This window comes from Phyllobates terribilis, unplaced genomic scaffold (genome assembly GCF_046119375.1).
Source record: "Phyllobates terribilis strain yellow unplaced genomic scaffold, ASM4611937v1 Scaffold_4__5_contigs__length_816908805, whole genome shotgun sequence".
Taxonomy (NCBI): domain Eukaryota; kingdom Metazoa; phylum Chordata; class Amphibia; order Anura; family Dendrobatidae; genus Phyllobates; species Phyllobates terribilis.
Window position 1 is genome coordinate 741,701,765 of NW_027362764.1, and position 25,164 is coordinate 741,726,928.

Genomic DNA, 25,164 nt, shown 5'->3' on the forward strand with positions numbered 1-25,164 from the left:
AAACGCTGCCACTCAGTTTGACACCCTGGGCATGGACCGGGTCACCGCCACGAGGACTACTACCCCCAACAGATCCGGCTCCGGGTATTCCCCGCGTGCGCAACGCTGCACCACAGCACAGGCCCAGGGGGCGCGTCATATGTACAGTGACTCCACCAGCAGAATAGTGAGTGCAGCTCTGGAGTATAATACAGGATGTAACTCAGGATCAGTAATGTAATGTATGTACACAGTGACTGCACCAGCAGAATAGTGAGTGCAGCTCTGGAGTATAATACAAGATGTAACTCAGGGTCAGTAATGTAATGTATGTACACAGTGACTGCACCAGCAGAATAGTGAGTGCAGCTCTGGAGTATAATAGAGGATGTAACTCAGGATCAGTAATGTAATGTATGTACACAGTGACTCCACCAGCAGAATAGTGAGTGCAGCTCTGGAGTATAATACAGGAGGTAACTCAGGATTAGTAATGTAATGTATGTACAGTGACTGCACCAGCAGAATAGTGAGTGCAGCTCTGGAGTATAATACAGGATGTAACTCAGGATCAGTACAGGATCAGTAATGTAATGTATGTACACAGTGACTGCACCAGCAGAATAGTGAGTGCAGCTCTGGAGTATAATACAGGATGTAACTCAGGATCAGTACAGGATCAGTAATATAATGTATGTACACAGTGACTGCACCAGCAGAATAGTGAGTGCAGCTCTGGAGTATAATACAGGATGTAACTCAGGATCAGTACAGGATCAGTAATGTAATGTATGTACACAGTGACTGCATCTGGTATTGGACAATTGTGGTGCATTTTCTCAACAACAAAAAAAGGCAGTCACATATTAAAAAGTGCCATCTTAACCACTGGTGTGCTACAATATATAGCGTTAAATGGCTCTAATCCAGACATCAACACTCCAGCTGTTGTGGAACTACATGTCCCAGAACATCCTGACAGCCAGTCCGGGCACTCTGAGAGCTTGTGGTTACAGAATAGCTTTCGTGCAGTAAATCTAATGAATGGATTGTTGCACTGGGCAGACTGCGCTGAGAGCGGGACGTGCCGCGGAGGTTAGGTGGGCACTTGTGACGTCTACGAATAATTTTCTAATTCTTTTAAACCCCTTTAGGATCCTAGGAGCATGACAGACCATGCAGAGCCCTGGGCACACAGCAGAGCATCTGTTCAGTGCCATATTCTGGAGATATAGTACCAATAGCATATGATATCTAGGCTACATTGGGGTTCAGCAGGGGCTCGTGTGGCGATGCTTTACATCCCTATGGGCTTTAGTTTACATAATGTGGCAAATTTTGTATAAAATCCTGACTACACAGGAAACCACAAAGCATCAAAGTTGTAATATAAAGTTCCATTTGTGAATGACATAGGAGGCGATGCCGCAGGTGCTCTGCTCCAATCTCCAAGATATGACGCCTTGTCCTTCTGTGACAGGTGGGGGGTCGATGGAGACTCGGCATCACGTTCCATCAGACGGAGAGCTCGCACACAAAACATCCTGACGGACAATTCCATAATGGCTTTCCAATTTAATTAAACTGACAAAACATCAAATACAATAGTTCTGCAGATAGTGAAGTTACTCCGCGTTGCGCGCTGTCGTCCCGGCGTCGGATACCGAGCCTTGTTACACATCACTGCCAAGCTATTATTGTTTGCACATTTTTTTTGTGTATTGTTTCGCTCCCAAGATGGGATGAGATATTTGTTTTTTAGTGAATTTATGAAAAACTGACAGATGCCTTCATGTATTTTTGCCAAAGCTGTTTGGCTGTAAAAGCTCCTATGGGCAAGAAACTCGCAATCAAAGAAACTTATTGTTCTGATGGGATGTGACGGCATTATTGCTTGTATGTAAAATAGGAGAAAAAAAATAGTAATAAAAGTATAAAAAGAAAAGAAATTAATAATAGTAAAAATCCATAAAAGCCTAAACAAATGCACATCCTTAATGCATTCTCATTAAGGGCTCGCTATGAGTAAAAGTGTAATATAAAAAGTTAATAAGCATTCATTAGTATCCTTTGGAAACCTTTTATATGGCTTTCTTTCGATTGTGGAAACACTTTTATTTTTATTAATGCAAAATTGTCGTTTCAAACAAAACCTGACTTAAATGAATTATCCAGCTTATTATTTTGTTTTCTTTTAAACCAGGCTTAGCAGTTTAAAAATCATTTTTAGACCATTCTACATGCAGTTTAGAGAAAAAAATGGTGGGCAACCTCTTCGAAGCAAGATCTTGCTAACCTAAACCCCTACAACAAGAAAAAAAAAATGCATTTAGTGCACATATCTGTATGATATGTCCCAATTCTCATGCTCTGTAAATTGTCACCTGCACGTTTTGAGTGGGCTGTTAATTTCTTCAACATTCTGTCAGCACTATTGGTGCTAGATCTTACCTTTCCTCTATTCCTCAAATCCTGGCATGAAATGCTTCTGCCAGTGTCCAATGGCTTGGGAGTCTCTATCTGTAAACCCACCTCTCTGTTATGCTATAGTATTATAGACAGGAGAGCAGTAGTATAAACACAAAAACCCACCCTCACTTTCTGTATTGAGACAAAGACCTGCCCTCACTTCATGACAAGACAAAGACCTGCCCCCACTTCCTGCAGAAAAACAAAGACCAGTTCCAACTTCCTGTAAAGACAAATATCCACCCCCATTTCCTGTAGAGAGACAAAGGCCCTTCCTCACGTTCTGTCTTTCTGTAAAGAGATAAAGACCCGCCTCCACTTCTTGTAGAGATAAAGACCCTTCCTCACTCTCTGTAGAGAGATAAAGAACCGCTTCCACTTATTGTAGAGATAAAGACCATTCCTCACTCTCTGTAGAGAGATAAAGAACTGCCTCCACTTCTTGTAGAGCTAAAGACCCTTCCTCACTCTCTGTAGAGAGATAAAGACCCGCCTCCACTTCTTGTAGAGATAAAGACCCTTCCTCACTCTCTGTAGAGAGATAAAGACCCGCCTCCACTTCTTGTAGAGATAAAGACCCTTCCTCACTCTCTGTAGAGAGATAACGAACTGCCTCCACTTCTTGTAAAGATAAAGACCCTTCCTCACTCTCTGTAGAGAGATAAAGACCCGCCTCCACTTCTTGTAGAGATAAAGACCCTTCCTTACTCTCTGTAGAGAGATAAAGAACTGTCTCCACTTCTTGTAGAGATAAAGATCCGCCCTCACTTCTTGTAGAGATAAATACCCTTCCTCATTTTCTGTAGAGATAAAGATCCGCCCCACTTCCTGAAGAAAGACAAAGACCAGCCTTCACTTCCTGTAAAGAGACAAAGACCCGCACCACTTCCTGTTGAAAGACAAAGAGCAGCTCCCCATTTCCTGTAGAGAGACAAATATCCTTCATTACTTTCTGTAGAAAGATAAAGATCTACTTCCTGTAGAAAGACAAAGACCAGCCTCTACTTTCTGTAAAGAGACAAAAACCTGCCCCCACTTCCAGTAGAGAGACAAAGTGTTTCTCAAGTGATGCAATGAATAGATTTAAAGGTGTTGGTAGTTCCGCGCTCCTCCGTTTGTAAAGATGATACAGAATCCAGTTCTTGTATTGTGGATTTATTCTTAACAAAGCTAAAATTAGACGCGTTTCGTGGACGTCCCGTCCACTTCATCAAGTGTATAGCTTATATGGTGTTATCGGCAGTAAATGTATATATACATGGAAAATTAAAAAAACTGTCACCAAAGCACCAGCAACCGTTTACATTTAAAAATTTAAGACCTTACACATTCCTTTAGAAAAAGTAGGTATACTCACATCGCCAAGAGACATATTAACAATTATACAGTATTTTTCGGACCATAAGACGCACTTTTTTCCCCCCAAATATAGGAGGAAAATAGGGGTTCGTCTTATGGTCCGAACCTTGCCAGATACTTGCGGTGGTGGTGTAGAGGGATCGCAGGGCCGATGCAGCAGAGCGGCGGTGGGAGCGGCGGCGAGGTAGAGCGGCTGTGCGCGGCAAGGCAGAGTGGATGTGCAGCGTTTCGGCGGCGAGGCAGAGCGGCGGTGGGTGCACAGTGATCTACAGGAAAATGGCGGCCATTTTTCTGTGGATCACAGCTTCACCGGAAAGCCGCACCGCAGCACCCACCACCGCTCTGCCGCACCGCTGGACAGCCGCAGCCACCAGACTGCAGCGCACGCCGCTCACAGGCCCAGGACCCAGCCACAGACCCCAGTCAGGCCCCAGCCAGGCTCCAGCGCCACCACAGGCCCCAGCCAGACTCCAGCCCCACCACCGACACCAGCCAGGCTCCAGCCCCACCACAAGCCCCAGCCAGGCTCCAGCCCCACCACAGGCCCAGGCCCCACCACAGGCCCAGACCCCAGGCCCCACCACAGGCCCAGGCCCCACCACAGGCCCAGGCCCCAGACCCCATTACAGGCCCATGCCCCAGGCCCCGCGACAGGCCCAGTCCCTACCACAGGCCCCAGGCCCCACCACAGGACCCAGGCCCCACCACAGACCCCGGCCCCGCAGCATCTCACCTCTTCTGCTGCAGCCACCAGGTTCCTGAGTGAGGGAACTGAGGGCCCTGCGATCCTGCTCCACCATCACAACACCTCCCCGCTGCTGGAGCACCGGCTTTTCGCATCCAGGGTCCACAGCTTTCATCCACTTCCGCTGGCTTCCTGAAGGACCCTGCCTCCTGTGAGCCCCGCTCCAATGCCCCCCAGGTAAGATACCTATTCAGACTATAAGATGGACCCCCATCTTATAAAAAATATATTTTTCCCATTTTCCACCCCAAAATTTGGCATCCATCTTATAGTCCGGTGCGTATTATAGTCCAAAAAATATGGTAATCCAAAATAAATGAGAATTGCATAAAATTAAAACATCTTCCACAGATAGTGTGACGCACTATCAGGGCAATGCTGGGAGTAGTAGTGGCAACCCGATCCCGTGGCTCAGGGTGGTCAGACCAGTGGCAGTCTATTTATGGGGTTTTTTATGATTAAATGTCCGACTACGCCACCCGTGGATTGCGGTCAGGATGAACCGCCGCTGCAGGGCAGACCGCTGAGGCTGGTGTTGTGGGTGCAGCAGAGTGTAGTACAACTCCCCAGGAGTATAGCCTCAGGGCAGTGTAGAGTGATGATGGTGGTTGTGGTGCGGGGCGTCCCAATACTAGTAGTGCTGACGCAGTGAGAAAGTACAGAGACAAGGTGTTGCAGTTCAGGTTCTTTACTCACAGTTCTCATCCAGGTCACTTGTGCACAGATAGGACCGCCCAAGCCATGCTGCGTCCACCAGGCAGGGGGCTCGATCAACCCCCGGGCAATTCTGGAGTGTGGCACAGGACTCCCTTCTATCCTTTCGTCAGCCGTGCCCCACCAGTGACACTACTTCTGTCCAGCTGCCTCGGGTCTTCTCCTGGGAGGACTGGGTGTCCACTTCCCTGACGCTATGTGGTGTGCCTTCCTAGTAGGTGTAGTGAGGGGTCGCACCAGTAAATGATCACGACCACCGGTTCTTGGCTAAGGATTAGTCACCTCCACCAACTTGGGATCCGGTACCCTGTTCTGCCAACCCATCACCCGCAATCTCCTGGGTCCTTAGGGTTCCTTCCGCCTTCGTGTCTCTGGGCCTTTCTACACTTTGGGCACTTCTCTTTCTTTGCTGTTCCTTTCTGTTTCTGTTTCTTTCTGTTTCTGTTCCTTTCTTCTGGCTCCGGCCTTCACCCTAGGCCTGCCTCGTGGAGCTGGGCCCAGACTGAGCCACAGCTCCCTGTCAGCCCTCTTTGGCTGAACTCCTTCTCTCACTCCACTGACTGAACTTAACTTCTCTCTGAACCAAGATGGTGCCCACCTTATATACCCTCCCCTAGTGTATGAGCCCAGGTGACTTGCAACCAATGGGCTCCTACCTAGGCCCAGAAACCGTCCCCTCCTGCTCCTACATCACTGAGTTTTCCTCCCCCCTCCCCACTCCAGCCAGGGACATGTTGTGTCGTGCCTGCATTTCTGTACTAATGGGAGCACCGTTGAGCTGTCCCCCGGAAATGGGGTGTGTGTGATGCATGCAGCTAACTGAGTCCCGGTCCACACACCATCCTTACCCGGGAGTGGGATATCACACCTCTGGTTGAGGTGCAACACCTCTGGTTGAGGTGCAATACCTCTGTAGCAACCGAACCCTCGGGGCGCTACATTCCTCCCCGGTAAACCACAGCACGTCCTCGGGCTGGAAAAGAGTAAAGACAATTCAAAAACATACAAAATTTTTAGAATGCATTCGCATATAAGACAATAACCATTTAACCCCTCCCTTTATGGGAGGCACTTTTCTCCTTCAACGTTACCGGGACACTTTCCTCGTTTAACAAGTATTACACATATAAAATACCATAAAACTCTTTTAGCAGCATATAAAACTTTTCAGTATAAAACATTCTCAAGTAAAACATATTCTTGGGTACTGGCCGCCGTGCATCTTGCAACCAGGTGTTCTTTCTTCTTAAAGGTGCAACAGTCCAGCAAATTTGTCTTGAGGTAGACGTTGCAGTCTTTTTATAAAACCAGTAGGGGGCGCTTTAGGAAGCGCAACTATTTACAGGAACGGACACTCTCAGTCCTCGGCCAGGTAGGGAAAGGGGATGGCTGTTCTCGGTCCCCAGCCAGATTAGGGAAAAGGGATGGCTGTTCTCAGTCCCCAGCCAGATAACTTAGGGGAGCACTTAAAACGGGCAACAGTCAAATAACAGTTCCACAACAGTTCTTATACCCTGACGGGTAACTATATACATTTGTGCGCTGCCACTTTTCAGTAGCGGTGTCCTTCTTGCGCACCTTCTTCCGGGTAGTCTTCAGGCCCGTCCTGGCCCTCTTGGTACTCGGGGTCTGAGTGGTACTGCTCCTCCTCTCCTACCACTCTATGGACGTGGAGGGCGTACAGTCCTTTTGCACCCTTGTGCCGGGTGTAGGTGACCACGTCACCAGGGTATAGATCTCGTCCGCGATGTCCCTCTGGCAGGTGGCTCTCGACGTCCCTGCGGGTCACAAAGACGTCTTTGGTGGTTTCAGGGTCCTTGATGAAGCCCCAGCCGCGATCCATCTGAAACTTCACCACGGTCCCGGTGACTCTGGGACCGCTGGCAGCTCGGGGTTTCTGTCGGGCTCTTCTTTTCTGCTCCGCACTCCGTGCTTGGAGCTGCTCCTCCCTGACACGTCACTCCCGCCGCTCCCTCTCAAATGTTGCCAGCTGCTGGCGGCAGGACTCCAGTCGACGGGCCGCGTCCGTCCGGGTTTCCTGGGTGAACCCCATCAGGTTTTCTCCAGTGGGGTCCCACTCGAACTGGGCGTCCTCCAGTGAGGGATGGCTTATCTCTCTGGGCTCCGGAGCTGGTATCAGGGGTTCGTGCGGGGGCTGGTCTCTCCATGGGCGGCTGCTGGTCTGGTCGGCCGGCCATACCAGGGGCAGTCCATTCGGGCCGGTGTGCTGGGCGAATAGATCCGCGCCCAGGGGCAGTATGGCAGGGGGCCCCGGTTGGGGATCAGCGCCCGGGGGCACTCGGCCTTGCGACCAGGCCGGTGGGCGTCTTCCGATCGTGCCCGAGAGTGGCGCAGTCAAGGAAGGGGACGCTCGTGAGGCGGTGAAGCCCGGGTGCACTAGGCCTTGCGACCCGGCCTGTGGCGCCTGTTTCCTTATTGCGCCCGGGGTTAAAGGGCACGGCGCGGGGCGGGGCGTGACAGCAGCGCTTGCAGCCTGAGGCCTAGCTGGTAGCGGCGGAGGCGTGATGTCAGGTACGGTTCCCGGGGCTTCGAGTCCCGCAACAGGAGGCGGGGGCAGGCTTGCGGCCTCAGGGCTTGGGGTGATGATGTCCCGGTTACCTGCCTCGGTCTTTATGGCCTCCTCCGTGGCGTCGTCCCCGGACTCCGGTCCACCTTCACCGCCCTCAGAGGCAGGCGTGCGGTTGAGCGGTGGTGGCGCCTCCTGCGGTCGGGTCATGGCTTGCCGGGCCAACTCCTCCCTCCACCCGGCGATCACATCCCGCTGTGCCCGGACCATCCTCCGGTCTAGGTCTTCTAGCGCGGCTTGCGCATGCTCCGGGTCTCTGGGAAGCTGTGCCAGCAACTCTGTTAGGCTGCATGGCGGTTCAGCCTGCAACAGGCTACGGGCCAAGGTGCTGGTGGTGTTTGGTGTTACTTCCATTCCCGGGTGCGGTCTGTCCAGACTGATCCAGACCGCACCCTGCCCCACGGTTTTCTTTCCTGTCTGCCCCCATTGGGGGTGGTCTTGGGGCCATCTGCTGACAATCACTTTCAGGGGCAGCCCCCCCACGTTGATGGACATCTCTACAGCCACACTCATGGCTGTTGGGGGCGGGCTCCTTCTTTGGCGCCATTCTGGGACCTGGCCCACGATGGGAGGTGGCTTCCTGTTGTCTTTTGGCGCGCACATTATGGCGTCCGTTCTGCTGGGGCGGGCGCCATTTTTAACACAGTCAATTTCAATTAATCAGTCTCTTTCTCTTCAGGCGCGCAATACCCGTTTGTGGTGGGTTGGTCGCAAATCCTGCCGACTACGCCAAAGTTGACGCACCCCCTGGGCCGTGGGGCACTCGGAACCGGGCTTCAGGGCAATGCTGGGAGTAGTAGTGGCAACCCGATGCCGTGGCTCAGGGTGGTCAGACCAGTGGCAGTCTATTTTTTATGATTAAATGTCCGACTACGCCACCCGTGGATTGCGGTCAGGATGAACCGCCGCTGCAGGGCAGACTGCTGAGGATGGTGTTGTGGGTGCAGCAGAGTGTAGTACAACTCCCCACGGGAGGAGTATAGCCTCAGGGCAGTGTAGAGTGATGATGGTGGTTGTGGTGCGGGGCATCCCAATACTAGTAGTGCTGACGCAGTGAGAAAGTACAGAGACAAGGTGTTGCAGTTCAGGTTCTTTACTCACAGTTCTCATCCAGGTCACTTGTGCACAGATAGGACCGCCCGAGCCATGCTGCGTCCACCAGGCAGGGGGCTCGATCAACCCCCGGGCAATTCTGGAGTGTGGCACAGGACTCCCTTCTATCCTTTCGTCAGCCGTGCCCCACCAGTGACACTACTTCTGTCCAGCTGCCCAGGGGCTTCTCCTGGGAGAACTGGGACGCGCCCCCTGGGCCGCGTGGGGAACCCGGAACCGGGCGTTTTGGGGGTTGTAGTCTCAGTGGCAGTCTTTTATGTGTTTTAAGTAATGTCCGACTACACCACCCGTGGATTGCGGTCAATGCTAACCGCCGCTGCGAGGCAGTCCCCTGAGGCTGATGGTGTGTGCAGCTGAGATCGTATAACTCCCCACGGCAAGAGTGTAGTCCCAGGGCAGTGTAGTAGATGGTGGGGGTGATGGTGCAGGGACGTCCCAGTACTAGTAGTGCTGACGCGGTGAGAAAGCACAGAGACAAGGTGTTGCAGTTCAGGTTCTTTACTCACAGTTCTCATCCAGGTCACTTGTGCACAGGTAGGACCGCCTGAGCCGTGCTGCGTCCACCAGGCAGGGGGCTCGATCAACCCCCAGGCAATTCCGGAGTGTGGCACAGGACTCCCTTCTATCCTTTCGTCAGCCGTGCCCCACCAGTGACACTACTTCTGTCCAGCTGCATCGGGTCTTCTCCTGGGAGGACTGGGTGTCCACTTCCCTGACCCTATGTGGTGTGCCTTCCTAGTAGGTGTAGTGAGGGGTCGCACCAGTAAATGATCACGACCACCGGTTCTTGGTTAAGGATTAGTCACCTCCACCAACTTGGGATCCGGTACCCTGTTCTGCCAACCCGTCACCCTCAATCTCCCGGGTCCTTAGGGTTCCTTCTGCTTTCGTGTCTCTGGGCCCTTCTACACTTTGGGCACTTCTCTTTCTTTGCTGTTCCTTTCTGTTTCTGTTCCTTTCTGTTTCTGTTCCTGTCTTCTGGCTCCGGCCTTCAACCTAGGCCTGCCTCGTGGAGCTGGGCCCAGACTGAGCCACAGCTCCCTGTCAGCCCTCTCTGGCTGAACTCCTTCTCTCACTCCACTGACTGAACTGAACTTCTCCTCTCTGAACCAAGATGGTGCCCACCTTATATACCCTCCCCTAGTGTATGAGCCCAGGTGACTTGCAACCAATGGGCTCCTACCTAGGCCCAGAAACCGTCCCCTCCTGCTCCTACATCACTGGGTTTTCCTCCCCCCTCCCCACTCCAGCCAGGGACATGTTGTGTCGTGCCTGCATTTCTGTACTAATGGGAGCACCGTTGAGCTGTCCCCCGGAAATGGGGTGTGTGTGATGCATGCAGCTAACTGAGTCCCGGTCCACACACCATCCTTACCCGGGAGTGGAATATCACACCTCTGGTTGAGGTGCAATACTTCTGTAGCAACCGAACCCTCGGGGCGCTACCATTGCGTGGTCTAAAAATAGTAAAATTATATATATAATGATTATCGTTAGAGATTCGAACCTGCTACTTATTACTGGTTTGCACCATATGCAGACACCGCCCTTGGTCAGTCCCTCTAGACCAGGGGTCTCAAACACGCGGCCCGCGGGCCGCATGCCGCCCCTGAGGCTGATTTATGCGGCCCGCAGGCACAGACCCCTTGATGATCCTGACCAGGTCCAGGAGGAGACGCCGACAGCAGCGCTGCATTGCCGCACAGAGACTGTCTCCCAGCACAGCATTTCCAATGCCAGCCGCTGGCCAATCAGAGGCCAGCAGCTGATATCTGCGTGTCGGCGCAGCGAGTATGACGTCATTGCCATATGCAGATGTCAGCTGCTGGCCTCTGATTGGCCGGCCGCTGACATTGAAAATGCTGTGCTGGGAGACAGTCTCTGTGCGGCAATGCAGCGCTGCTGTCGGCTGCTCCTCCTGGACCAGGTCGGGATCGTCAAGGGGTCGGACTCTGTGGTGCCTGCGGGCCACATCTGCAGGAAGGCCGCCGAGGGAACGGAGGACAGGTGAGAATCATCTATTTTTTTCTGTGAAGAACAGCACAGGGGGCACATAGCCACAAGAGGGGACCTGAATGGGGCACATAGCCACAAGAGGGGACCTGGATGGAGCACATAGCCACAAGAGGGGACCTGGATGGGGCACATAGCCACAAGAGGGGACCTGGATGGGGCACATAGCCACAAGAGGGGACCTGGATGGGGCACATAGCCACAGGATGGGGACCTGGATGGGGCAAATAGCCACAAGATGGGGCACATAGCCACAAGAGGGGACCTGGATGGGGCACATAGCCACAAGAGGGGACCTGGATGGGGCACATAGCCACAAGATGGGGACCTGGATGGGGCACATAGCCTCAAGATGTGGACCTGGATGGGGCACATAGCCTCAAGATGTGGACCTGGATGGGGCACATAGCCACAAGATGGGGACCTGGATGGGGCACATAGCCACAAGATGGGGACCTGGATGGGGCACATAGCCACAAGATGGGGACCTGGATGGGGCACATAGCCACAAGATGGGGACCTGGATGGGGCACATAGCCACAAGATGGGGACCTGGATGGGGCACATAGCCTCAAGATGTGGACCTGGATGGGGCACATAGCCACAAGATGGGGACCTGGATGGGGCACAGAGCCACAAGATGGGGACCAGAGCCACAACATGGGGACCTGGATGGGGCACATAGCCACAAGATGGGGACCTGGATGGGGAACATTGCCACAGGATGGGGACCTGGATGGGGCACATAGCCACAAGATGGGGATCTGGATGGGGCAAATAGCCACAGGATGGGGACCTGGATGGGGTACATAGCCACAGGATGGGGACCTGGATGGGGTACATAGCCACAGGATGGGGACCTGGATGGGACACATAGCCACAGGATGGGGACCTGGATGGGGCACATAGCCACAGGATGGGGACCTGGATGGGGTACATAACCACAAGATGGAGACCTGGATGGGGCACATAGCCACAAGATGGGGACCTGGATGGGGCACATAGCCACAGGATGGGGACCTGGATGGGGCACATAGCCACAGGATGGGGACCTGGATGGGGCACATTAGTACAAGATGGGGACTTGGATGGGGAACATTACTACAAGATGTTTTCCATTATTATTATATGATGCTAATTGTGAGACAATATTACTGTATGTGGCCAATTGGGGGAAATAAAATTGTAAAAAAAATAAAAAATAAAATAAAGCATGAAAAAATATTGGGCACTAAAAATGCTGTTTTATATGTAAACTAAAGTAAACACAAAAAAGTGCACGTTTATTATCGCCACATCCATAACGACCCAAGCCATAAAAAAATAAACACGGCAAAAATGTTCAAAAGGTGTATACAAAAAAAATGGTATCACTAAAAATGTCACATTGAACAAAGAATGCGGCCCCCCAAATTCAAATTTTTTCCATGTGCGGCCCATATACCCAGCCGAGTTTGAGACCCCTGCTCTAGACCATGGGAATATTCAATATATAGTTGGTAGAAATTTTCTAGTTAGTTTTTTAGGGAGATACAGTTATATGGTGGTTCTTACAGAGGAAACATGGTTGTAAGAGGATATGTTTAATAGGAAGATATACAAATATATGTATATGTATCAACAATTTTTACTCGGGCCATAGCCCATATCCCCATCATGGAGATAGAATTGGAATACATTTCAGATCAATAACAAAACATATATTTATATTCTATTCTTCCCCAGATGGTTGATCATTACTAGGTTATGTGAGTAGATTAAGAAAAAATGAATGAATAACCCATGCAAAAACATATTTTCCAGACTATATTAGTTATGCATGTTGTGGGAACCATACACCATATAGTACAATATAGTCTTGGATTATTGGTTTAAAATTTTAATGAGTCAGAAAGGGTTATCTGTGAAAGTGAATAATATGAAGAATTAGCATAGGCTGATATATTCTATGCTCTTAAATACCGGGGACCGCTCAATACATAGACCCATCAGATGTTCTCTTTGAGGATACAGAGTGGGAGCAAGCTAGCAAAAAATGGAAGCATGGATGTGAGACGTGCGGTGATGGAAGGCGCTGCGCTGTAACCACCTAGCAGGTAATCAGGGATATTAAACTTCCATGGAAGTATCTTTAGATGAAAGTCTCCGTTACCTCATTTTAACCCCGTGCTTTTAATGTGTCCAACTTGTGTATCCAATAAATCTCCTTTCTGTTTAGACTTTGGATTCTATTAGGAGTAGTACACAATATGTGTTCTATTGGCAGAATTTTCAGGCTTCTAAAGTCTTTGTTGTGTCGGTGAGCCATATGTCGGGATAACCCATTCTTGAGGAAACCCGTAACCACATTATGCCTGTGAGAATTCAGTCTCTTGTGAAATGGTTGTGTGGTTCTACCTATGTATTGTTTGCTACATGGGCAGTCTATTATATATACTACAAAGTCTGTATCGCAGGACATATTACTCAAGTGATGACATATACCGGGATGCATTGTTACCATCATTGATTTTGTCATTTTTAGGACATTTCAGCCTTACCCTCTCCCCCACCCAGGATCGCCCATTTGTGGGTCGGATTTGGCCCAGGGCCTTTCCGAATTTGCCATGACTGTTTCAAAAATTGTGACAATGCAAAAAAATCTGTGACTGTTGGCAGGTATTGGGTATATATACAAGGACCACCGTGTGTTCAGTATTTCACGGCACAGCGACAGTCTCCACCAGACTGTTCCCTCCTAATTGTGTAGCTGTTTTTCTGAAGAAATGTTGGGGAACCCTTGTTTTTTTTTCAGTCCAGGAGAGAGTAAGGCTTTACACCCCTGACACATTTAGCTATACTTTTTTGGTGACTATTTAATATACCATGAAACTGGGGTTATCTATGAACACCCCCTCCAAAAGACAAGACACCAGTATACACTGGTTAAAGGATCTACGGTCGTCTCAGACAATCCTCGCCTTGATATAAAGAAGCCCTCCAGTTCCTATGAAGTATTTTAGGCCTTCACCAGCCTCTCGATAATAGAACCGCTTGTGTCGCGCTTGTTACTTGTACTACAGCAATAGCAGCGCACTGACCTTTCATAATGGAACAACTCGGGCCTAATAAGAGGCTTGTGTGTCAGATAGAGATGTATCCCCTTTGTGTATGTGCTGACACAGGGAATGTTCACACTCCCCTTCTGTTAACCACTGATGTAATTCTCAGGGATCAGACGAAAATGTCCTCGACGTCCAAACTGGATCAGGATAAAGACTCGGCTCTGGGCTACGTGCCTGCGCCACAGTACAGTGAACACAGAGCAATTGATTCTTTATCCGCGGGGCAAGTTCAACCATCTGTAGCTCTGAGCACCTGCTACAAGTCTCTGTAGAAACTTCACTTCATCTTCCCCGTATTCCTTATTTTCTGTAACAGGGGTATTCCCATTTCACACATTTATGGCATATCCAATATAACAAATGTCCTGTGACCGCTGGGAATAGCAGCAGTACATGACACGGTGGGACGGTAAGTATATGTTTTTTTTTTGTTACATGGGGCACAAATTGATGTTTTAATTTTTTTTTTAACAGAAATCAATGCTATACATGAAAATAAAAACGTTATGACTGAATAGAGAAATTGGCTTCTTCCTGCCCCTGATTTATCGTTCTAAAATCTGAGATAGGAGATGACAGTTGGTGCTCATAAAGTTCTATGTAACTGTAATTTCAGTAGAATGTCTGTGTCGGCCTCTAGCTCCTTCCCTCTCCATAGAATTTTAAAGCACCAACTGTCCTCTCCATAGAATTTAAAGGCACCATCTGTCATCTCTAAAGAAATTTAAAAGCACCAACGGTCATCTCCAAAGAATTTAAAGGCACCATCTGTCATCTCCATAGAATTTAAAGGCACCATCTATCATCTCAGAAGAATTTTAAAAACACCAACTGTCATTTCCATAGAATTTTAAAAGCACCAACTGTTGCCTCCTATCACAGTAATGGGAAAGTCTGTCTTCGCTGAATACAGATTTTACCTTTGAATTGAGAGTGAAAGATCAGTCCAGGAGGAGAAAGAAGCAAATTTCTCAGATAAGATATATTAAAGCATCTTATTTTCATGTGTATTATTGGCTTATGAAACAAAAGTTAAAATGATTAAGAAAGGGTTGTCTAGTAGTAATAGTGAATAACCCCTTTAAGGCATGGAGATATATATATTTATATATATGTATTCTGTGAGAAATGTAAGATAGTTTGATGGGAGGTATGTATCACAAAGATGGCTATCCTCTGTGATGTAACCCAGGAATGTTGCTCTAGTGCACCTAAGCACTAAGAGGACTGTTTGGTGCATCTGGGGTTGGGTTACGGGTAGTTGGAGAGAAGGGCAGGTCTGGCTGCCCACATTCCTCACCTCTGGGTGTGGTTAAGAGGTTATAATGGAGTCTGTTGTTTGGCACATGTTATGTGTTTGGAGGGAGAAGGCCTCCTGTGTGTTGTTGTCTCCAGACTGAGCCCGTGTACAGGATGCTATCCAGCCTGTGTGCCCACAGGACTGACTAACCAGAGACTTTGCCTAAAGGACTATTTACCTTTGTTTTGCCTGCTTTTGACCGGTTTATGAAGCACTAAACCGACATAGACATTTAAATAAAAACGCTTCCTGTCTGCCTCCCGACGCACCCAAATTAGTAGAAACCCTACAGAAGGGTTAAAGGAGGCAAGAGAGTTCCTAAGCCCCAATGCAAAATATGTTACAGGGCCCCATACCTACCACATACTATTATTGTAGGGGTGTTTTGCTCTGTTTTTTTAAAAAAAATTTAAGCCACCTTAATACCCCTGTGGTTATATGGTTATACATCTGAGGAGTAACATGAATCTCAGGAGTATCACCTATGAGGATAATTATTTTTTCTTTCTTAAATGTGTGTATTTTTGACTTCAAATCATTTGTAATTGCGTTCCATAACAAAACGTTGCACCTTGTCTACAACTAACTGTAGATTGTGTTAACTGAGGATCCATCAGTGAATTCGTTGTGACAGTCCAATGGGAGAGTTTGTAACTTTCTTAGCTCCTCTTATTGACCACATCAGAGTTCAATTTACAAATGGTCTGTAAAAGCCAAACGGTACAACATTTTTAAAGGAGGGGGCTGGAAACAGCAGAGCTAGGGGGAAGCCACCCATGACCCTGGTTGGCCTGGAGGTTTCATTCCCCTCCCAGGTCTGGTAGTTTGAATAGAGCAGGTTGGGGATTGGGTAATGGGAAGCAGGGGGGCGGGTAGTGGAAAAGGGGGTATATATAAAGAAAAGTGCGGGAAACCGCCATTCCCTTTGGAACAACGGAGAGAGTTACCTGCAATGGCGTCCATTCAATCCCTGGTGGGCCAGCTTCAAGTTGCAGCACGATCACGGAGAGAGGGATGGCTAGAGGCCCAGCTATCTGCCTTGCTGGGAACAGCTGCGGACGCAGAAGCACAGTCTGGAGCAGTAAGAAGGAGGAGGAGGCCACGGCCCCCGGAGAGACTATCACCCGAGGTACCCACGCGGAACAGGCGCAGGCTCCGGAGCCCCTCCGGGACCCTGCGGGGGGAGAGCAAGATAGGGTGGTTCCTGCCCGACGCTCTCGCTCCGGCAGAAATCCACCTAGCCGGCCTGTTGCCGTCGTTCAGCGCGGAGTGCGGCCTACACAGGAGGCGAGGGACGCACCAGATACACAGCCGACGGGACAAGCATCGCGAGACACGGGAGTTCGGGCCGTGGCTGGGGGGCGCGTGCGCGGCGCATCTGCGACGCGTGGCGCGTCTGCGGCGCGTAACGCATCTGCGATGCGTGGCGCGTCTGCGGCGCGCAGCGCGCCTGCCAGCAGCGGCAGGGCCCGGCAGGACTGGAGAAGAACCGGAACCATCGAGGGAACAGTGCGGAGGATGGCAGGCACCACTGGCGATGCTCCTGTCGGGGTGCCTGCTGGGACAAACATGAGGAAGACGGGGAGGCAAGCACCCACGGGCAGGCAGCAGTCATGGGATCCACTGCCGCGTGGCTCAAGGGGACAACGTGGAAGGGAAGGAGCAGCGGGCAGCATCGAGCTGCCTGGCAGCGCCGGTTTGGGAAGCACGGACCAGGCCCGTGGGTCTGGGTCCGGGAGTCGGAGGAGGATCGTAGCAACATCCAGGATTCCAAGGCGGGATGGTGGAATACGGTCGCCGAGACGACAACGGCCAGCTGTATCCGTTCAGGTCCCCCCTGGTGACGAGGAGGCCAGGGGCGCGGGCCTGGAGGAGCGAATGGACACCAATGGATCCGACTACAGTAGCGACCGCGATGGAAGGAGCGAGCATCTGGATTCAGGATTTCCGGCTGGCGGGGACACAGCACCTGCGCAGCGGCGTGAGTATGATCGTACTGTGTGTTTGAGGCCCGCGGGGGTGGTTTTGCTTGATGAAGGTAGTGATCGGGAGGTAGCATTGAGGGGGAGGGGTTTAGCCGGTCCAGGTGGGGCAGGGGTATCCGGAATTAGAGATATATTATATAGCATGTCACAGGTTTTGATGAGAATAGAGAGTGCGGCAGCGGGTGGGTCAAGAGGATCCCCCGTGGATGCCTGGTTACCAGGGCAAGGGTTGTCGCCGCAACCTACTGGGGTAGAGGTAGGATCAGCGGCGGGTGTCGAGGGAGTAGCGACTGGGGTTTCAGTCTCGGTACAGACGGAAAAGGACAAGGGTGATACCGTGAAGCTTGATGACAGGGCAAAAGGAGAGGTTTATGTGTGCTTCGAGGGGCCGCTGGGGGCACACTTAAAGAAAGAAGTGAAGGAGAAAATTTGGCGTGATGAATATGTGGAAATTTTCTCCCTTCTTCCCCTGGAGAAGTTTAATTTAGACAAGGGGGAGAAGGATGATAGCAAGAAGGAGGAGGAGGAGAAGCGGAGGTGGCGCTTGATTCCTCAGACTTTTGCGAATTGGCTTCAAGCTTTTGCTATATTGGCCGGGGTCATTGGGGAGAAGTTTCCTGAGAATTGCTCGGGTTTATTCTGCTATTTAGATGCGATTGGGGAAGCGAATCGTACTTACAGGGGACAAACATGGCTTAGGTATGATGAGCAATTCAGACAGAGGAAGGCGGTACGGCCGGAAATCAGGTGGGACCAAAAAGATATTGGGCTTTGGTTAAAAGTAATGGCTCCCGCTAGATATGGGCAGTCCTTTCACGGGAGCGGGGGGAGCGGGAGTTACTCATCAGGAACGGGCGGAGGCAGCCAGGGAGCACAGGGAGGAAAAGATAAGTCAGGAACGTGCTGGCAGTTTAATGACGGCCAGTGTAAATTTGGGAATGGCTGTAAGTTCAAGCATGTTTGCTCCCATTGTAACGGGAGCTCCCACGGGGCGGCAAAATGTTTCAAGAAAGGAAAGGGACGAATGTCGGCGGGTTCTGGTCAAGGGGGCGACTCCGGTGAATCTTCCAAGGATGGCCCCCTTTCTAAATAGATACCCTGATCAAGCGAAGGCCAGAATTATTAGTGATGGGTTTTTAGAAGGTTTCAGGATCCCGCCTCCTGAGCATACAGTCCCCTTTTCGGTTAAGAATCTTAGGTCTGCTTTGTTGCATCCAGAGGTTGTTAGTGTTAAGTTGGCAAAAGAAGTCGAGTTGGGTCGCATGGCGGGGCCTTTTGATAGTTTACCAGTGGAAGGCGTGATCATTTCTCCGTTGGGGGTTGTGCCTAAGAAGGAGCCGAACAAATTTCGTCTGATTCAGCATCTGTCATACCCAAAAGGTTGTTCGGTCAACGATGGTATAGCCCCAGAATTATGGTCTGTGGAATATACTTCATTTGATGCGGCTGTGGCTTGGGTTCGCAGGTACGGGCATGGGTCACTGTTGGCAAAAACGGATGTTGAGTCAGCTTTTCGGCTCCTTCCGGTTCACCCGGACAGCATTCCAATGTTGGGTTGTTTTTGGAACATTGGTTACTACTTGGATAGGTGCTTGCCCATGGGCTGCTCTATTTCATGTTCATTATTTGAAACGTTCAGTACTTTTCTCGAATGGGCTGTCAGGGATGTTGCAGGTGTCCAGTCTGTTATCCACTACCTGGATGATTTTTTGTTCATAGGCCCACCTAATTCGTTGGTTTGTAATAATTTGTTAGCAGCCATGGTGTGGGTTGCGGAACGTTTCGGGGTTCCTCTGGCAAAAGAAAAGACCGAAGGTCCTTGTACGGTATTGACTTTTTTAGGCATTTTGATTGATTCGGAACATATGGAGTGTCGACTGCCCGAAGAAAAGTTGCTGTTACTTAGACAGGAGGTTGTGAGAATGGTAAAATTGCGTAAGACGACTTTGAAGGAGCTTCAATCACTGCTGGGGAGACTGAACTTTGCCTGTAGGATCATGCCTATGGGTAGAATATTTTGTCATAGGTTGTCAAGGGCAACGGCGGGAGTGCAGGCATCGCATCACTTTATTCGTTTGAATAGAGAGCATAGAGAGGATTTGTTGGTGTGGAAGCGTTTTTTGGACACGTACAATGGCAGGTCGTTGATTCAGCAGGATTTCATGAACAGCTTTGATTGCGAGATTTATACCGACGCGGCTGGCAGAGCAGGATATGGAGTTTTCTGTAAGGGAAAGTGGAGCGTAGGCAAATGGCCCAATTCCTGGAAAGAGAGGGGTTTCACAAAAAATCTGGTTCTTTTGGAACTGTTCCCAATTGTAGTCGCGATCTGGATTTGGGGCGAGTCTTTTTCGAATCGGAGAGTTAGGTTCCATTGCGACAATATGGGCGTGGTGGAAGTGATTAATAGCCTATCGGCCTCGTCTCCTCCAGTCATCAAGTTGGTCAGGGAATTGGTGCTCCACTGCTTGGAGCTTAAAGCATGGATTTCGGCTGTACATGTGCCAGGTGTCAAAAACTCTATAGCGGATGCTTTGTCTCGTTTCCAGTGGGAGCATTTCCGTTCATTGGCACCAGAGGCAGAAGTCGCAGGAGTGGAATGCCCTTCGCGGTTGTGGCAGCTGGTTTTGGACGAGCCGGAAGATTGATCCAAGAGTCGGTGGCGAGTTCAACCTGGGCTACTTATGAGGCATCGTGAAACATATGGCAAAGTTGGGTGTCACAGTGGGGGGCATTAGAGAGTGACAGGGATAGGACGTTGTCGATATTGTTTTTTGTTGGTAAAGCAGCGGACTCAGGGTGGTCAACATCCAGAGTGAGTAAATTTATAGCCGGGCTTGCTTTTGGTTTTAAGTTACAGGGTTTGACCTACGTTACGAAATCCTTCTTGGTCAAGCAGGCTCTCAGGGGTTTTCAAAAAGGAAACAAGAGTTTGGATAAGCGTAGGCCAGTCACTTTTAGCATATTGGAAAGGTTGGGTCTGGTTTTGGAAACCATTTGTTGTTCCAATTTCGAGGCGGCATTGTTTAAGTTGGCATTTGCTCTAGGCTTTTTCGGGGCTATGAGAGTGGGTGAGTTGGTAGCCCCTAGTAGGAATAGAGAGGGTGGTCTATTAGCCGAAGACATGAGCTGCTGGGCCTGGGGGATCGATTTTTGGATCAGACGGTCTAAAACGGATCAGTTTGGAAAAGGGAAGCTTGTCGTGTTAGGCAGAGTGGAAGGGGCTCTCATGTGCCCTAGAAGGTGCTTAGAGGCCTACTGGCAATTGTGGTCAAATAGATCGGGCCCACTATTACGGCATCGCGACGGGTCATTTCTTTCCCGTTTTCAATTAATAGCGGTCTTAAAAAAGGGGGTGCAGGAGTTGGGTCTCAGTCCCGAGATTTACGGTTCGCATTCCTTTAGGATCGGTGCAGCGTCGGAGGCTAATAGACGCGGTTTAGGGGCTGAGACGATAAAACGGATCGGAAGATGGAGTTCGGACCGTTATTTGTCATATGTTCGCAGTTAATTGCCGCAAAAACTTTGTTAGATCTGGAATAGCTGCTAACATGCTTGTTTATTATTCTTTTAGGTGATGTTCCCTCGTTAGTCTGGATCATTGGACACTCATATGTGCATTGGGGGGCGCTGCGCGCCGACATAAGGAGGGATGGTAGGCAATTAGGTTTTTCAAGGGCACAGGCGGTCATAAGGTGGCTCTATTTTAGGGGCATGGTATGGGGGCGCCTTTTGTCGGAATTTCATAAAGCGGCGAGGTTAGATTGAACACCGGATATTTTAGTGGTGCATTTGGGAGGAAATGATTTGGGGGCACGTCCAGTGAGGGAGTTGATTAGGGATATTCGTTTTGATCTATTGAGATTGTGGACCTCGTTTTCGGGGATTTTGACGGTCTGGTCGGATATAGTGCCCAGGAAAAAATGGCGGGCGGTTCGATCGGAAAAAGGCACAAACAGGGCACGAATAAAATTGAATAGGGCAGTGTCTGGGTTCGTGGTAAGGAATGGGGGCATAAGTATTAGGCATTTGGAGTTGGAAGCAGGGGTTGGAAATTTGTGGCGGAAGGACGGGGTGCATCTCAATGATATAGGTATGGATATTTGGGCCCTTACAATACAGGAAGGAATTGAAAGGGTGTTGGTGGCTTTGGGGCACTCACGAGCCTAAGGTTTCAGGGCTGTTCGTGGTGGCGGGGGGGTGGGGTTCTTGGAGTTGGTTTAAATTGAGTGGGGGTGATCTGGCAGTCGGTTATGGGCTCTGGATGGGGTTTTTACCTCGGGAGCAATTTGTTGGTTGGGCTTCCACGGAATGTGGAAGTTTTGGTGCCCTCGAGCTGGTGCTGAACGGCTGAGGGTAAAATGGCGGTTTAATTTTGAGTTATTTAAAGCCAGATCTATTAGCTCCAAGAACCCTCCCTTCATTTATTCATATATATATATTTATGTTATTGTTATTTGTTGTTTGTTAATAAACGTCGCTGTGGCCAAAATATTTCCAACAGATAACTTGTTGTGGAGTTTTTATTTCAGGGAAGGGATCAGGGGGATCTCTGGTTACGTTGGATTGAGGAAAAAAGGTATCAGTTAAGAAACCGTATTGGCCGTAACAGGTCATGAAACAAAATTCTAAAAATAATTTTTAGTCCCAAATACATGGATTTACCAAAAAAAAAAAAAAAAGTCCCCAAAGGTTTTATAGTGTTCAGTACTAGTTGGAGAAAATAGAACAATGATAAAAATTTTGCCCAGAATTTGGCAAATCTTTAATAGAGGGTTGACCCTTTATCACGGTGATATTAGCGAAATGCTTCTACGTATAGATCCCGACTAAGTATCGGAGACAGGCCGCGATCTAATGTGGAACAGCAGGAGATTAAGCAGTCAAAGTTCATAAGCATGCTGTACCGGGACTCATTAGAAAAGTCTCAGTGTAGATGAAGTGAACATTAATGATTTAATACCGCAGGTTTAATCAATGGTCTGCGTCTGGATTCTGCTGTTAAAATATGTATTTAATTTCACTGTTGGAGTTCTTATCATACGATATTACCAGCCAGTCTGTAGAAATGAAGAGAGGATTACCAAAATTATGCTGTATACCAAAAAAGTGAGAAAAATATATTTTTTTTTTGTATAGACTTTTCAGAAATTTAATAAGCAACACCTATGCCCTACTGAAAACACTTCCGGTCCCTTAGCTGTCAGTGCTATCATAGGAACACAGAGCCTCAAATCTGAATTTTATTTTTTACCTGTGCTAGAAAAACATGTACAGAGTGCATACAGTGGCATGCAGCTTTTATCCATTTAATGTATGATTTATTTATTTTTTTTATTTTTTTTTTTAAAGGGGAAGTGTAGGAATTTTTTTTTGTGACCCAATTCCGTAAACGGATCCATCTGCCATTGGCCATAATGATTCATTTACGTATAAAATGTACATGTAGTATGAGTTTTCAGTGACTAAACCATTGATTAATTTTTCATAGAATAGACCATGTGTTTGAACGCGCTAATCCTTATGACCTCCACTAATCATTAGTGGGAAGAGTACATAGCACTACAGCCCTTGTAATTTATGTCATTTAAAGGGGTAAATCTTAAAATGATGGTAAATCTGTGAAGAGTAGTGAAGTGGTTTCAGCACTAAACAAGTGTTACAGCCCCTTCATTTTCAGGATCGGTGAGGGTCCCAGAGGCTGAACCATCAACGACCACTAGGTAGTAGCATACACTTTAATAACCCACCCTAAGGATAATCCATTAATGTTTTAGCATTACCCTATGGATAAGCCATCATTATACTAGTGAATTCCTTTAAGGAGAATCTATCACTTGCCATAAATATATATTTTTTTACTTGGGGTAAATGCCTATGTTTTCCTGAGTCCGGCGATATTTTTCTTTTATTCCTGGGCCTATCTGTTCCTGAAATATCGCCCGCTATTCCCTGTATGTAAATCTAGTCTTGTTATCAATGTGGGTGTGGCCCTCAACTCTTCTCTGTGGGCATTGTCATAAGTACCACACCCTCTTGACTAAAAAGACAAATTTTATATACAGAGAAGAGGAGGCCATATCTCAGGAATGGAGAGGCACAGGAATAAAAGAAAAACATTGCCGGATTCAGGAGAATTACATATTACTGACCATTGACCATTCCTCTTTAAATTCTCTATTTCTGATTATTTAAAAGTTGCCTCATAATTATGTAAATGGTGATAGTAATCTGAGAACAGTTAAGCAAGTTGAAGTTGAAATGATCTCTAAAACGCCTAAAGTTAAAGATGACACATTTCCTTTGTATTTTAGGCAAAAAATAAAAAATAATTAAATAAATATAGTACAGACCAAAAGTTTGGACACACCTTCTCATTTAAAGATTTTTCTGTATTTTCTTGACTATGAAAATTGTACATTCACACTGAAGACATCAAAACTATGAATTAACACATGTGGAATTCTATACTTAACAAAAAAGTGTGAAACAACTGAAAATATGTCTTATATTCTAGGTTCTTCAAAGTAGCCACCTTTTGCTTTGATGACTGCTTTGCACACTCTTGGCATTCTCTTGATGAGCTTCAAGAGGTAGTCACCGGAAATGGTTTTCACTTCACAGGTGTGCCCTCTCAGGTTTAATAAGTGGGATTTCTTGCCTTATAAATGGGGTTCGGACCATCAGTTGTGTTGTGCAGAAGTCTGGTGGATACACAGCTGATAGTCCTACTGAATAGACTGTTAGAATTTGTATTATGGCAAGAAAAAAGCAGCTAAGTAAAGAAAAACGAGTGGGCATCATTACTTTAAGAAATGAAGGTCAGTTAGTGTGAAAAATTGTGAAAACTTTGAAAGTGTCCCCAAGTGCAGATGCAAAAACCATCAAGCACTACAAAGAAACTGGCTCACATGAGGACAGCCCCAGGAAAGGAAGATCAAGAGTCACCTCTGCTTCTGAGGATAAGTTTATCCGAGTCACAAGCCTCAGAAATCACAGGTTAACAGCAGCTCAGATTAGAGACTGGGTCAATGCCACACAGAATTCTAGCAGCAGACACATCTCTTCAACAACTGTTAAGAGCAGACTTTGTGCAGCAGGCCTTCATGGTAAAATAGCTGCTAGGAAACCACTGCTAAGGACAGGCAACAAGCAGAAGAGACTTGTTTGGGCTAAAGAACACAAGGAATGGACATTAGACCAGTGGAAATCTATGCTTTGGTCTGATGAGTCCAAATTTGAGATCTTTGGTTCCAACCACCATGTCTTTGTGTGACGCAGAAGAGGTGAACGGATGGACTCTACATGCCTGGTTCCCACTGTGAAGCATGGAGGAGGAAGTGTGATGGTGTGGGGGTGCTTTGCTGGTGACACTGTTGGGGATTTATTCAAAATTGAAGGCATACTGAACCAGCATGGCTACCACAGCATCTTGCAGTGGCATGCTATTCCATCCGGTTTGCGTTTAGTTGGACCATCATTTATTTTTAAACAGGATAATGACCCCAAACACACCTCCAGGCTGTGTAAGGGCTATTTGACCAAGAAGGAGAGTGATGGGGTGCTACGCCAGATGACCTGGCCTCCACAGTCACCAGACCTGAACCCAATTGAGATGGTTTGGGGTGAGCTGGACCGCAGAGTGAAGGCAAAAGGGCCAACAAGTGCTAAGCATCTCTGGGAACTCCTTCAAGATTGTTGGAAGACCATTTCCGGTGACTACCTCTTGAAGCTCATCAAGAGAATGCCAAGAGTGTACAAAGCAGTCATCAAAGCAAAAGGTGGCTACTTTGTAA

The 25,164-nt window shown here is 48.5% G+C and overlaps 1 protein-coding gene and 1 long non-coding RNA gene across 6 annotated transcripts in view; one reads left to right on the plus strand and one right to left on the minus strand.

Annotated features, from left to right (window-relative positions):
* The window catches only part of SAMD12 (sterile alpha motif domain containing 12), a 1,186,303-nt gene that overhangs the window by 524,494 nt on the left and 636,645 nt on the right, over positions 1–25,164 (minus strand). The window lies entirely within an intron of this gene.
* LOC141264512 (uncharacterized) overlaps positions 1–25,164 on the plus strand; it is a 49,536-nt gene that overhangs the window by 13,790 nt on the left and 10,582 nt on the right. Inside the window, exon 1 of one of the 2 annotated variants that reach the window (XR_012319978.1) lies at positions 14,300–14,492. The exons of the other annotated variant lie outside the window; for it this stretch is intronic. This is a non-coding gene — a long non-coding RNA (uncharacterized lncRNA). Of the gene's footprint in view, positions 1–14,299; positions 14,493–25,164 lie in introns of those variants that run through there. 2 annotated transcript variants of the gene reach the window in all.